Raw genomic sequence first — 14,750 nt, 5'->3', positions numbered from 1 at the left:
CTACAAAGCTGGTTATCAACCAGCTCAGTCAACTCTGGGTTTTCCTGTCCAGCCACAAGGGGGTGTTAATTACAAGTGACATCATCAGAACGATAAGTGCAGTACTCCAAAAGTAGATCAGGAGCCAGAGCCTTCAGCTATCAGGCTCCTCTCCTGTGGAATCATCATCATCATCTTCCTGTTACGGTCCGGGAGGCAGACACCGTCTCCACATTTAAGACTAGACTTAAGACTTTCCTCTTTGATAAAGCTTATAGTTAGGGCTGGCTCAGGCTTGCCTTGTACCAGCCCCTAGTTAGGCTGACTTAGGCCTAGTCTGCTGGAGGACCCCCCTGTAATACACCGGGCACCTTCTCTCTCTCTCTCTCTCTCTCTCTCTCTCTCTCTCTCTCTCTCTCTCTCTCTCTCTCGTATCCCATTACTGCATCTTGCTAACTCGGCCATTCTGGATGTCACTAACTCGGCTTCTTCTCCGGAGCCTTTGTGCTCCACTGTCTCTCAGATTAACTCATATCACAGCGGTGCCTGGACAGCGTGACGTGTGTGGTTGTGCTGCTGTGGTCCCGCCAGATGCCTCCTGCTGCTGCTGCCATCATTAGTCATTACCTGCATATCTCTCTCTCTCTCTCTCTCTCTCTGTGTCATATGGATTACTGTTAATTTATTATGCTGATCTGTTCTGTACGACATCTATTGCACGTCTGTCCGTCCTGGAAGAGGGATCCCTCCTCAGTTGCTCTTCCTGAGGTTTCTACCGTTTTTTTTTTTTCCCCGTTAAAGGGTTTTTTGGGGAGTTTTTCAGAGGGATGTCGTATGCTGTAAAGCCCTGTGAGGCAAATTGTGATTTGAGATATTGGGCTTTATAAATAAAATTGATTGATTGACTTCATATGATATGAGATGGTATTGAAAGTGCCTGCGACCGTGGGACTATAAATGTCAATAGCGTATAATGTTAACGACACTCTGTGATCTTTAAGGGTATGCAGAAATATTGAAAACACTATCTAAAAGTCACTGCGGCTGAGACTTAAATTATGTTTAGGTATCAGTAGGCTATATGTGACATAAGTATATAGTATTTGGAACACATTGACATGAAATGATTCTGCTGACCTTTAACAATATTTAGGCTCCTCTCCTCTTTTTACCTGAGACTCCGGACTTTGTCCATGGTCTTCAGTGATCTGATTGGTGTGATCCGATACTCTGAAGTTAATCTGCTCCAGAGCAGGTTAGCTGTTCAGCATCAAATCCTGCAGTTTCACATTAGAAATCAATGTTTTTCCAATGCTGCTCATCCCAGAAGGGCTTCTGACTGCAGAGGCTGACGCAAATGTCCCTTACTAGAGACAGTGTTTGGTTTGTCCATTCTGGGCTCCTGTAGAAACATGCCAATCTCCATAAATGAGGACCCGCTCCCTATGTAGATATAAACAGCTCATTCTGAGGTAACAAAAACACTATGATTGTTATTTTCAGGTTTTTAGGGTTCTGTTTTTACAACAGTTTAAACCGAAAACGTTAAACTTTAGTTGCGTTTTGGCCCATCGTTTACACGACAGCGGCGTTTTGGGTGCCTGAAAATGCAACATTTTGAAAACGGGTTCCAGAGTGCAATTTTTTGGAAACGAAACCATCACCGTTGTCATGTAAAACTTGCAAACGGAGACTTTACGCAAATGTGCATTATGGTTGCTGTCACTAGGCTCAGCCTGTTGCATTTAGTGTTGCTGTAGCAACTCCACCTCGCCGTCTGTTCAGACAAAAGTTTGTGCAATTGTCATTTTGTTTGTTTATACATCACATCTCTGTAGAAGGAAGCGCATGTGTAGTTTCTATATACAGACTCTACATTCAGAGACTGTAGAGTCTGTAGGCAAACCCCGGAGATCTTGCCTCTGGAAGAAGAGCGGAAGAGCCCTGGTTTCCGGTTGTAGGCTGTTTGTAGTCCGTGTGATATTGAGCAATCACATTTGACCTGGCTGCAGTTGTTGCCAGGTTAAACGGTCTGTGCAGTGAACGAGGCGGAACATAATTGGCGTCACTGCAAACTCTGAATTCATCGCAATGGTTCAGCATATTTACTTATATACGAACGGAAGTCGGAAATGGAAATCCTCCTCCGCCCAAATCAAACCGGAATGCCAAAAAATCGGGGGTCTGTCCCCAGAGGCTGTATCGCCGTCTGCCGGAAGTCAGACGCCAAATACAGCCGATGGGTTCCGAGAATGGCGTTGCTGTAGCAACTCCACCTCGCCGTCCATCCAGACAAACATTAGTGCAGTTGCCATTTTGATTGTTTATACATCACCTCTCTGTAGAAGGAAGTGCATGTGCGCAGGCGCTTGTTGTTTCATTACAAAGTCACACCGCCACCTACCGGCCTAGCATGTGTACTACAGTGTTTTTGGTCATTTTTGCGGATTGGTGTGCACAGCGATTGCTGTCAAAATGTTGTCGTCTGAGCACAGAACTTTTTTCCAAAACGAAAATGAGAAATGATTCTGTTTTCAGCGGATCGTTTTCGTGTAAACGTGGCCTGGGGCACTGGACTTTTGTCCATGGATACTTTTTCCTCAGTGATCTGATTGGTCAGAGGTCGGGGTGTTGACAGGCTGTGATCCGATACACTGAAGTTAACACAGAGCAGGTTAGATATTCAGCATCAGTTACCATGGTGATTTGTCTCGGTAAAAAGAGACCCTGTGTTTTTCCCACACTGCTCATTTCAGATGGGCTTCTAACTGCGGTGGCTGATGTGAATACGCAAATCTCCCTCTCTAGAACCAGTGTTTGGCATGTGCATTTTGGACTACTGTGGAAACATCTTGATAAACGAGGACTTGCTCCCTATATAGATATAAACAGCTCATTCTGAGGTAACAAAAGGTTATTTTCAGGTGATTTAAAGACAACAGACTTGCTATATTAAATTCACACTGGACCTTTAAAGTGTCACATTGACATGTAGCAGGTGAAAGCAGTTGAAGTGTCAGGTGAAGTGTAAGTTAATGAACTTTGAAGGAGAAACTTTATTCAGACAGTTTAAAATTTGAATGAAGTTCCTACAGTAAAGTATATTGGAGACATTTAAGGACATATAAGTGTCATGATAATAATATGAGCATGTATGTCTGAGGCGAGCACACAGGTCTGACTCCTGTGATTTCACTGACCAAATCCAGGTTTGTTTGAAGCTTCCTGTCCCACTGTAGCGACAGGTTGGAATTATGATGCCATGAACTCAGCCCTCAGAACTCCTCTGAGCTGCGCAGGATCTCCAGGACTTCTACCATAAATAGCCAGACGGAGTGGAGTGAGGAGAGGGGTCGGCCGGTGGGTGGAGGGGGAAACGGCTTACTGTAGAAATGCCCTTCTGAGTTTCAGAAACGGCACTAATCTCCCTCCCTGTCTCCTCCCCTCCTTCCCTTTCTGTGTTTTTGCATCTTTCTTCCTAAACAGTTTAAGTCCTTGAAACTCTGTCTGCAGTCTGTCAGGTTTAATGACTCATGACTTGTCCTCATGTCTCTATATATTCAGCCTGGAGCTCTCCTGCAGTCCAGGACGTCTCTCTGAAGATGCTCGTCTGAAATACTTTCTCTAAGCTGTGCCACATTTGTTTCCAGTCTCATTAGAAATAAGAAGCTGTAAATCGTAAACAGTTAAACTGCTCCTTTGTTTGGATTGCTTACCATCCTGCCATCTGAACTAGAAAAACGCGCTCTCATAAAACATCAGCAGCTATTTAAAGTTAAATGAATGTAAATACAAAACACATTATCACAGACTTTCTCCATCCGGCTGATAAAACTGTGACACATTTACTTTTTTCCCCTCTTTACTCATCAGCTACCATCCACGTGACGTTATGCGACACAATAGATGTACCCAGAGGTAGCCTAGTAGCCTATGTGTCAGAATTACTGGGAGCCAACGTAAACAGTACAGCCCACGGCGCAGCACATATCTGCCTGTAGTCTTTTATTATTAGTGTGAGGGATTCCTCTTTCACAAGACATTACATCTGTATCCCTCTGCTCCCAGTCAGCTCAGGCCCGTCCCTTCTCCCATCATGCCCAAATAAAGTGTCCAAATTCCAAGTGTGTGCTTCTTCTTCTCTCTGTGAAATGTTTATAAGACCCTCGCTTAGTGTGTGTGTGTGTGTGTGTGTGTGTGTGTGTGTGTGTGTGTGAGTGTGAGAGCGAGAGAGGGAATGCGAATGTGCATAAATGAGCATGACTTTGTGCAAATTTTTTAATGTCGAATTCTATACTCCGACAGGCTCTTTATGGTAATCTGCGGCGCTTTGATAACACGCTACAGTCATGGTTCATCTTAGAAACATTACAAATTACAAAAATAAAGCTTTGTACTTTATGGTGATGGTATGAGGAGGAAGTTTACCAGTTCACAAGGTTTTTTTATTGTACTTTAACCTGATTATCAGCCGATTATTGGTGCACTGAGCTCATCAGGGTCATAAAATTCTGAGATCATGTGTCTAGATTCCAACCGAGCAACAGCATCGGCATCAGAACATCTTTTCTTAATTTCTTCCTCAAGTTAAATATTTGGTTGTCTTAAAAAAGCCGTCTCCACACTGCCAGGAGATCGTTCTGCTGGAGAAACATTTAATGTCTTTGTTATATTTTATTACTATATGTTCTTTTTAATATTTCTGGTAAAAACTGTCACATTTCAGGATATAAATATCTAAATATGCCTTCATGTCGCACCATGTGTTATTACAAAGTGTAAACTGATGCTTCAGCTTCTGTCAGTATTTACATTCCAGCTGAAACCACCGATGCTAACACTTAGGATTTTAATTTATTTCATCACTTGGTGATTCAAGTCCTACAGCCTAACACGTATTAACCACAGGGTCAATCCTTTCGTGCTTCCAGCCAGCTGACCACAATAACTCCAAACAGTGACCCGCGAAATTCCACAGACAGTGGACGTGTTTCAGTGGAGTTAAGTGATAAACAGTGTTTTCAGGTTAGAGTTAGCCTTTCCAAATGAATGGGCTAACCCATCCATTTTCAACTGCTTATCCGAAGCCATGTCTCGGGGGCAGCAGGTCAAACAAAGCACCCCAGACATCCATCTCCCCAGCAACACTGTCCAGCTCCTCCTGGAGGACCCTAACGCTAGGTGCACAACCTAACACGTTCATGGACTGAACCTGACCGGAAGTCATTAATTCCAATGGAGGTGAAAATGACGGATAGTAACAGACTAGCGCGCAGCACGGCAGCAGTTCTGTTGGCCGTTGGACCGTGGAGGCGTTGGATTTTTCCTACTCGGGCGTTGACAAGATGGGAGAAACGGAGCGTAACGGTGCCAGAAGTAGGAAATAAATTGCAATCGCAGCTGTAAACAAACAATATCAAATTAATTTATGCAAAAGAAAAATAAGCATAAGCTTTTTTTCCACTATTAAAAGTGATCATTGACCATAGGTTGATTTCTATGCGGTTGATAATTACTCTATATTTTCGAATTTCGCATTCATTTCTATCAGCTCTTTCAACAGTACACTACTCGACTCGTCTCAGTTCAGTTGGTACAGTGACAGTCAACATGAGAGATCTTCGCAGGAAGATATTGCTAGCTCTTCTGCTAGATGACTTCGCTAACAGCTCTTGCCGACAGCACGCTAGCTACCCGCATCTGGCCAGGTCCGTCATCTGGGGGTGGGGATTGCGTTGGGGAAACGCTCCGTTAAAACAGGAAAAATAGGTTGTGCACCCGGGGTAAGGTGTTCCCAGGCCAGATGAGATATGTAATCCCTCCAGTGTGTTCTGGGTCTGCCCCGGGGCCTCCTACCAGTGGGACGTGTCCATAACACCTCTAACAGGAAGCGCCCAGGAGGATCCTGATTGGATGCTGAACCACCTCAACTGAACCCTTTCAACACAAAGGAGCAGCGGCTCTACTCCGAGCTCCCTCCGGATGTTTTTCCAGCTTATTTCACTAAATTTCTTTGTCATATTTGTTTTTCGATACTAAGCTGTCTGTCTAAATCACTGAATCCAACCATACATCATGTCTTCTTGCCTAAAACATTCCACTGTAATCAACTTCTTCAAGCTGCTTCAAGCTGAAAACTCATTTCTCATTAAACTCATTCATTTCAGTTTCAGTGTTTCATCTTTCAGGTGTTCTCATCTCTTACTCTTTAGATGACAAACAGATACTTTCAATGCCGAGTCATCAGCTGACTTTTGAACTGCCGTCACTGCTTACATACCAGCTGACACTTCCACTATAAACAGCTCACACACTCTCTGGCTCTTAGTCATAATGCACCTGAGTTTTCAAATGCTTTCAGTGTTCACATACAAACTGAGGATGTAAATGTGTCCAGGGATTTAACTTTTATTTTCAAATGCTTTCAGGAATTACACATGCTGACTGTTTTAGGTTCCTCAGCAGTAACTGCATTCCCCAAACAAAATCTTACAAGCAAAGGATTCACATTTTAAGACATTTTAACTAATGTTTACAAGCTTGAACACACTTCAGTTTTATTCAGAAAGTTTTGCCTGTCTAGTTTTATGTTTCTCGCCGTTATAATTCATAATGTAAACTTTCTGTATCTGTACATGATGTTCAGAAATTTGTTTTAAAGCCTCCTTCATATATAAATCTGAAAGAGAAATAGAATTTTTATCAGGGCTGGCCCTTCACTTTTAGGGGCCCTAAGCAGATTTGCGTCATACAAGAAGCGTCCACCGGCCTCCCAAGTGAAAGACTGACTCATCCACCACCTCTCCTGCCCTGCTTGGACTTCCGCCCCCCTAACTTACGTCATTTGTAGTAGAACCAACGTGCATCATCCATTTTCTGATCGGAGCCTACTTCCCCGCGGCCAGCAGTACAGCTTATGACTCCTAATGAGAGACTTGTACATATAATCATTTGTAGGGGGGAACTGCTTACTGTAAAACTTCAATTAAAAGCCTAGTCCAAATTAAACACCCAGTCCCTTTGATTAGCTCAGTGTAGCTACATCTTTTGACGAATTAATGCCTGGCTCAATTACTGTACGTTCACACCAACAGCGACCAGAGCTTCCAAAACAGCAGAAGTCATTAGTTTTCAATGCTATGCAGATGACTTGCAATTCTATCTGCCATTGAAACCTGATTGTATTGTTGATATCAAGAATTGGTTAACTCAAAATCTTCTTCATTTAAATGAGGATAAGACAGAGTGCATTGTGTTTGGGGATACTGGGACGTCCGGCTTGGGCACCTTGCCTTCTACATGTAGCCCTACAGTCAGAAATCTGGGGGTAATTTTTGAAAACCATTTGAAATTTGATAAACAAATTGACAATGTTATTAAGACAAGCTTTTTCCAACGACATCTTTTTGCCAGAGTTTAAACATTTTGAAGCCGTCATGACCTTGAAAAAGCTATTCATGCTTTAATTAGTTCTAGACTCGACTACTGCAATGCACTGTATATTGGCATCTCCCAGTCTGCTCTTAGCCGCCTTCAACTTGTGCAGAATGCAGCTGCCCACCTTTTAACTAACACTAACAGACGAGAGCACATTAGTCCTGTCCTTTATTCCCTCCACTGGCTTCCAGTTCATTTTAGAATTGATTTTAAACTTTTAATGCTTGTTACAAAGCTCTTAATGGCCTCGCTCCATCTTAATTATCTGAGATGCTCACTGTCCGTGAGCGTGGCAGGGCTCTGAGGTCCTCTAAGCAACTCTTGTTGGAAGAGCCCAGGTCTAAATACAAACACTGGGATGACCGAGCTTTTTCTGTTGCCACACCCAGGCTCTGGAATAAACTCTCCACTGACATACATCTTGCCTCTGACCTGAGCCTCTTCAAATCTAAACTTAAAACGTATTTATTTAGGATGGCTTTTAATACTCAGTAATGTGGTGACACTCCTATTTTATTTTATTTTATTGTTTTATCCTTTTATTTGTTGTTTTTTATTCATGAATCTGTTGTGTTTTTAATTGTTTTATAATCTCTTGTGAAGCACTTTGATTCACCTGTGGTCGTTGTAAAGTGCTACATAAATAAAGTGCATGACATGACATGAGAGCCCGGCGACTTGGGCGACCGGAGCAACCAAAGCGACCAGAGCGGTCTGGAGTTTTAACTTGGTAATGAGCTCTGACGTGTATCGATGAAGCAGGTCCCAGAGAACAAGCCACATAACTTTGGTTCCTACAGCACAGTTGTTCCGACAATGGATATCGAGAAGTTTATTACCTGCGTTCGCGCCGTCTCAGTCCTTTATAATGTGTCGCTGTCGGTTTCAGAGACCAAAATAAAAAGAATGAGGCTTGGGACGGCGTCGCGGAGGTAGTTGGTTGGACTGGTGAGTTTTAAAGTGTGTAATGTTAGTAATAGAGTAGAGTATTGCAGTCTAATGTTGAGACGTAGCATGCAAGTCTTCCTTTTTCCTGTTCTCACTGACCAAACATATGAGCTTTTTGACTGGACAACTACGCTGCTTTCAAGCCAGTAGTCCGCTTTCCTTTAGTCCTCCTAAACTGACAAGCACGATTGAACGAGCGACTAGAGCAACCAAAGCTGCCACAAATATTTTTGACAGTCGTTCTTTTTGGGCGTCCGTGACAGACTTTGGAAGCTTCTGGTTTGATCGTGCAGTTACAGGCCTGGTCTGGTTGCCAATCATTTCATCTTTTTCTGTTGAAGTTCTTCAGATGTATAAAACCAGGTTCTCTCAAATTATGTGTCCATTCCTTGATTACCCTCTAAGTTATTCGTATTCCTTCGGTCCGTTTTTCATAAAAATGAATCCAAGTTGTGAGGATTGTTTTAACAGGATAAAGTGGTGTTGTCTGTTGGAGTTAGATCAAATAAATCAAATAAATGATTCATAATTGATTTATTATCTGAGGCCTGATTTTTATACAAATAATATAAAGAGTTTGATTGTATTTCCTGATCTTTGCTGAGCAACAGTTCTAAATGAAAGGAATTAAGGCCTGTTGATTTCAGTGATTTAAGCAAATACTAGCCCGGGCTATTGATTGAAGTTTTACGGTACATTGCTTGATGGCTCTGCCTTTTATCTTTTGGAATTTCTGTCCCCAAACACGTAAATTCAAAGACATTCAATCCAAACGATCAGTCCTCAGACTAAGCGCACCCACTCAGGACATTAAAGCCCCCAAAGTCCCAGCGAGGGCGGCATGAATGTGGTGTTCTGCCACCTGGGAGCTCAACCTTTTCAGCACAGGGTTATGATCTAATATATCAGATCTATTAGTGGATAAAACCTTCAGACCCACTTCTCTCTCCGTATCACACTTGTCTGTCATGCTACATGTCCTGGAGAGCATCTGATGCTGCAGGATCAATATGAAACTTTATTTTCATATCTCCTGCATAAATGTGACGTATGTTTTTATTCTTCAGTCACCTGACATTTTCATTTCAATAAGAGCACAGTGAAGCATCACAGCTGCAGCGTGCTACACTGTGGTCAGTGAAGGTCTCTGATGCAGACCGGTGCTCTGCAGTAATTATTTTCAGCTGTGTGTGTATAAATCCTCCACTGACTGACTGAAGCTCTTTGCATTGTTGCTGGGTAACAGTGTATGTCCAGTAATCTTGCATTTGCACCCTTTCATTGTCTATTATCCACCAGCGCAGCCGCATGTCCCGTACTGTAACTCAGCTCTGTGTGTCCACTCTTTCATCCATCACTGGCCTTTCCAGAATGTTCCTCCCCGGCTCCATCGGCATGCCTGCCATGTGTCTGTTCGTGACACACACACACACACACAGAAAAACACACACACAAAAGAGTAAGCAGAGGGTGAATCATGCTGTCCGGGGAGCCGCCTCCTCTGTCCCCCTCTGACTCTCCACCGCACAGACCCCCTGAATCTGCTGCATTCCTTTCTCTGTCATCCGCCCGCTGATGGGGGAACGAGGAGGAACACGCTGGAGTAAAACAGGAAAACCACCTCATTGTTCCCAGAGTGACGTCAGGCGCTCTACAGTGGCTTCCACACACAGGCAGACGGATGCCAAATATGCTGCGTCAGTCCCACAGTAGTATATGGATATATTTATACACACTGTGTGTTTATGGTTACGCTAACATGAGAGCATTTAGTTATTTAGTTCACGAGCAAAGACTGCATCAATAATTTCAAATGGTTTCTTGCATATGATGGATTATGGGTTTGGAGGAAAGCGTGAAGGGGTGAGGGAACAGAGAATGAAAGGATAAGGATGGAGGGATGTACTAATTATAATTTAATATTTTAATTTTTAAGTCAGAGCAGTTTAAATTGATTTGTCAGAATTTTGGATTCTCCTTCTAGTAAAAAATGTTTACCTGCAAGCCCCTCCCACCTCATCAGCCTGGCTCCACTCACCTGTAGCCCAGTATATGAGCCTCTCCAGCTCACTCACCCTTTGACAGATTGTTCTTCACCTTGATGCACGGCTTTCCAGCGTTCTTTACCTGCCCGCTCTACCATTGCCGACTCTGCCTGCCTCAGACCAGCCTTCATCGTCTGACTCCCAGTGAACACACCAGCCTTGTTCCCCAGCCACGAGTTCTGGCTCAGCGTCTCTGGTTCCTGTGTTCCCGTGGCTGCGTTGTGTTGCCTTTCATCGACGCCACAGGGTGAGTGTTCCCATCTGCTTACTTGTTGTGGGCTTCAGCTCAAACACTGATGGTGAGACGCCACAGGTGTCCGTGTGTGTGTTCTCTGTTCACCTTCACCTACCTGTCAGCTCCTCGATCTCTCACTCTGGTCGTCTCCTGTTGCCACCTCTGCCCTGTCAGCTCGTCTACCTGGTTCTGAATCCTCTGCCTGACCCTAGTCTCCCTCCTACTCGTCCCTCATCGGTCCCTCTGCTTCATCCGCCTACTTGTCTGGCTCTGAACCCTCCGCCTTGTCAACCACGTCCCCTGCCTGCCCCTCTCAGGTACCGTCACCCCCCAACAGACTGAACTGTGCTGGTCCATGGGCTGACGGCCCTGTTTCCAGGTTTGGCCTCAAGCCTGAACCCCAGAGACTGTGAGTGGGCTTCCGCCCTGAAGATACCAGTGCCTCTTCATCTGCCTAACTTCCTGTTTTGCTGTGTTTAAATAAAGGTCATTACAAACTGACTTCCAGAGAGCTGCATTTGGATCCTAAACACACTCGTAACACTTCAGGTTCACCTTATTTTTATGCTGCGTTCACACTACAAGCAACAGTGTGCCCAGCTACATCATCGCCAAGTCACCGCTGAAATGTTGTTGGAGTCAATCCGGTCTCACTCTGAAATCACTGAATACCGCCGCTTGGTCAGTGACTTAAAGCTTCAATAACATCGATATGACAGACGGTTGGTCACCATTGCCTGGTGGCGTCAGGGAGTAACACAGCTGGTCAACAATGCTGGTTAAGGGGGTGAACGTCCAGGTACGGTGGGCAGGAGTGGTGATGGGTGGGTCCAACAACCACCAACTAAACCATGCATGTGCATGTATTGGCAAAACGTAACCATGTGCATTTGTTGTTGAAGGAAAAAAACGTCCAGTGCTGTACTGACATAGTGCTTTTATTTTGAAAGAGACTGTATCAAACTGTACAAATACAGAGGTGTATTTTGAAAACAGACAATGCATGTAACAGGCTGAAGTTGACACGGCGTCCCAGAACATCAACAACCAACACACCCAGGGTACCTTGGACGTCATATGTAGATGTGGAAAGTCCACAACCAAACGTCAATATGTGACGAGGTCAGAGTGAGGATGTGTTGTTTGAGTGTCGTCATCACTGGCGCGTGTGTGTGCTCAACTTTGGTTTGTAGTGACCGCTGGCAGCGTCAAGCCTCTGGCGTCAGTTTGTAACTTCATGTCACTGGCTTCCATTAATAATGAATTGTTGTATGTTGCCGTGTCGCTGGTAGTGTCTGACAAACAAATTAAACATATTAAGGTTTCACTTGATTCAGTCTGTTTGTTATTGTCTTCCTGCAGCTTCTCCTTCAGTGAGACTTATTAGACTCAATAACAAACAGACTGAATCAGGCGAAAGGTAAAAAAAAAAAAAACGTTTTATTTCTTTGTCAGCCAATAATCTGAGCCTGTCAGTGACAAAAACAAAAACTATAAGGCTCAGTCCACACAGACACGGGAATTAAATTCTAGCTTTGACCTTTCCTCACTAAAAACATACCCTTTGGAAAACTCCATCCTGAGTGAAAAATGATCATGAAGCGCCATAAATGAGGCGACGTTTCATGCAATGCCAGATGTCGCCAAAGAAGCTCTGCTCTAAATTTGCTCACAGGACTTTTCACATGTTAACACATAAATGTACAGTTATTTTTTCACTGTTTTGAGGAACAGAGGCATCATAATGTAGCCGGATAAGACCAACCTGATGACATAGCTCAACATTGTGTACTCACCTTGACAGATAACCTTCTTCAGCCAGTCACCTGCCCTCTGGTAGGAAATACAGGTGCTTAAAGTTCACACAGTTTTTAACCCTGGGCCATCAGACTGATAAATCAAAATATATGAAATAATCTTGCTCTTCAAATGCAATCCATTACTTCTTAGTGCAATTGATACAGCCTTTTTATGTACTGTTTTTTTCCCACTTGTTTGTTGTATTGACTAGTTGGCACCTGAACAGATGTAGCACTCCTAATCTTAATGTTATATGTTGTTGTACAATAACAATAAAGACTTCTATTCTATTCTATTTTCAGATTTTTCCCCCCCATTTTGATTTTTTTTATCATTATTTTCTTATACATTTTTGGTATCATTGTAATATTTTAACTTTTAGGTTTACTGTGATATTTAATGATTTCCAATTTTTAGAATGATAATGTTGTCTGTATTATTTTTTTCTTTTTTTACTTGTTTGTTTTAATGACTAGTTGGCACCTGATCAGATGTAGCTCGTTATATATTGTTGTACAATGACAATAAAGACATCTATTCTATTCTGTTCTATTCCACCAATTTAGTAAAGGCCTAGCCATTATTATTATTATTATTATTATTATTATTATTATTATTATTATTATTATTATTATTTACCACAATAGTATTTTTATAACCTTTTAATTTTCAGATGTAGTTATTTTATCTTATTTTATTTCATTTTATTTTTTCCTTTACATTTTTGGCATCATTGTAATATCTTTACTTTTAGGTTTACTGTATAATCTAATGATTCCTATTTAATGAAAGATTACATTGTCTTTTTTTCTTCTTCTTCTTTATGTGTTTTATTGACTCGTTGGCACCTGATCAGATGTAACACTCCTGATCTTGTTATATAATGTTTTAAGATCCTTTTACTGGCTTATAAAGCTCTTAATGGTCTTAGTCCTACCTGTTTATCAGAATCCTGAAGACCTGCAGGCCACAGAGGGTGTTGAATGTTTTTAAAAGCAAACTCAGGACCTACCTTTTTAGTCTGGCTTTTAATTTAACGTCATGTCTTTTTTTCAAATTTTGTATGTATTAATATTGTGTTTTTATCTATTTATGTATTATATATCCTTCTATTTTGTCTTTATCATTAAAGCCTTTGCTTTAAGTGTGTGTGTGTGTGTGTGTGTGTGTGTGTGTGATATTGTTGTACAATGACAATAAAGGCTTCTATTCTATTCCATCATAGTAGTATAGACATAGCCATTACAGTGGTGTACCCCAAGGCTCAGTTTTAGGTCCAATTTATTTTCTATCTACATGCTTCCACTTGGTTAAATCATTCAGCAACACAACATATCTTTTGGCTTCCTGTTTGTTTTAGAATTTAGAAATCTAAAGGTGACGGTGATTTTGCCATCAGGGCCCCTCGGCTTTTGAACAACCTGCCTGAGGGGATAAGGCTCGCAGATTCGGTTACTTCTTTTAAATCACTTATTAAAACCCACTTTTATAGACTTGCCTTTATGTGATGTTGCCTATTTTAGATTTAGGATTTTAAACCTTATTTTTTATCTGTTAATTTATTTATCTTAATCAGTCTATCTTTTATTATTTTATTTGTATTTATTCTTTTTTTTAAATTTTTTTTATCCTTTTGGTCTTAATCTCATTTGCCTTTACCATGACATTTGTGTGTGTAATTCATGGCTTTGACCTTTGTTTTACTCGTTTTCTGCCCCTGAGTATTCCGCTTTTTGCTTTGTTTGCCAAAGCACTTTGTAAACTCTGTTTTTAAAGGTGCTATATAAATAAAGTTATTATTATTTAGCACAATAGTATTTTTATAACCTTGTATTTTTTTCAGATTTTTATTTATCTGTTTATTTATTTATGTTTACAAATCCAGTACCACTGTAATATTTTTTACTTTTAAGTTTACCGTAGTATCTAATGATTACTGATTTTATGAATTATTTTGTTGTCTGTATTTTTTTTATTTATTTTTTTACTTGTTTGTGTCATTGACTCGTTAGCACCTGATCAGATGTAACACTCCTGATCTTGTTATATATTCTTGTACAATGACAATAAAGACGTTTATTCTTCATTTTCCGTGTCATTGTAATGTTTCTGCCTTTAGGTTTATTGTAATATTGAATGATTCATCACAGACTACAATGTGTAGTGAGAACAAATGTTTGTTATTGATCATGAAACCATTTTGAGGCCGTGACTGATGTCTGAAACCAGCTGACTGAACATGACAGTGACATAACCTGTGCAGAGTGCATGCGAACAGCAGTGAAAAGCATCCTGACGGGCCCAAG

General features: G+C 41.7%; 1 protein-coding gene across 2 annotated transcripts in view; it reads left to right on the top strand.

Annotated features, from left to right (window-relative positions):
* The window catches only part of tlcd4b (TLC domain containing 4b), a 154,810-nt gene that overhangs the window by 36,284 nt on the left and 103,776 nt on the right, over positions 1–14,750 (top strand). The window lies entirely within an intron of this gene.

Source organism: Epinephelus fuscoguttatus, linkage group LG19, assembly GCF_011397635.1.
Source record: "Epinephelus fuscoguttatus linkage group LG19, E.fuscoguttatus.final_Chr_v1".
NCBI lineage: Eukaryota > Metazoa > Chordata > Actinopteri > Perciformes > Serranidae > Epinephelus > Epinephelus fuscoguttatus.
This window is presented reverse-complemented; position numbering and strand designations above follow the sequence as displayed.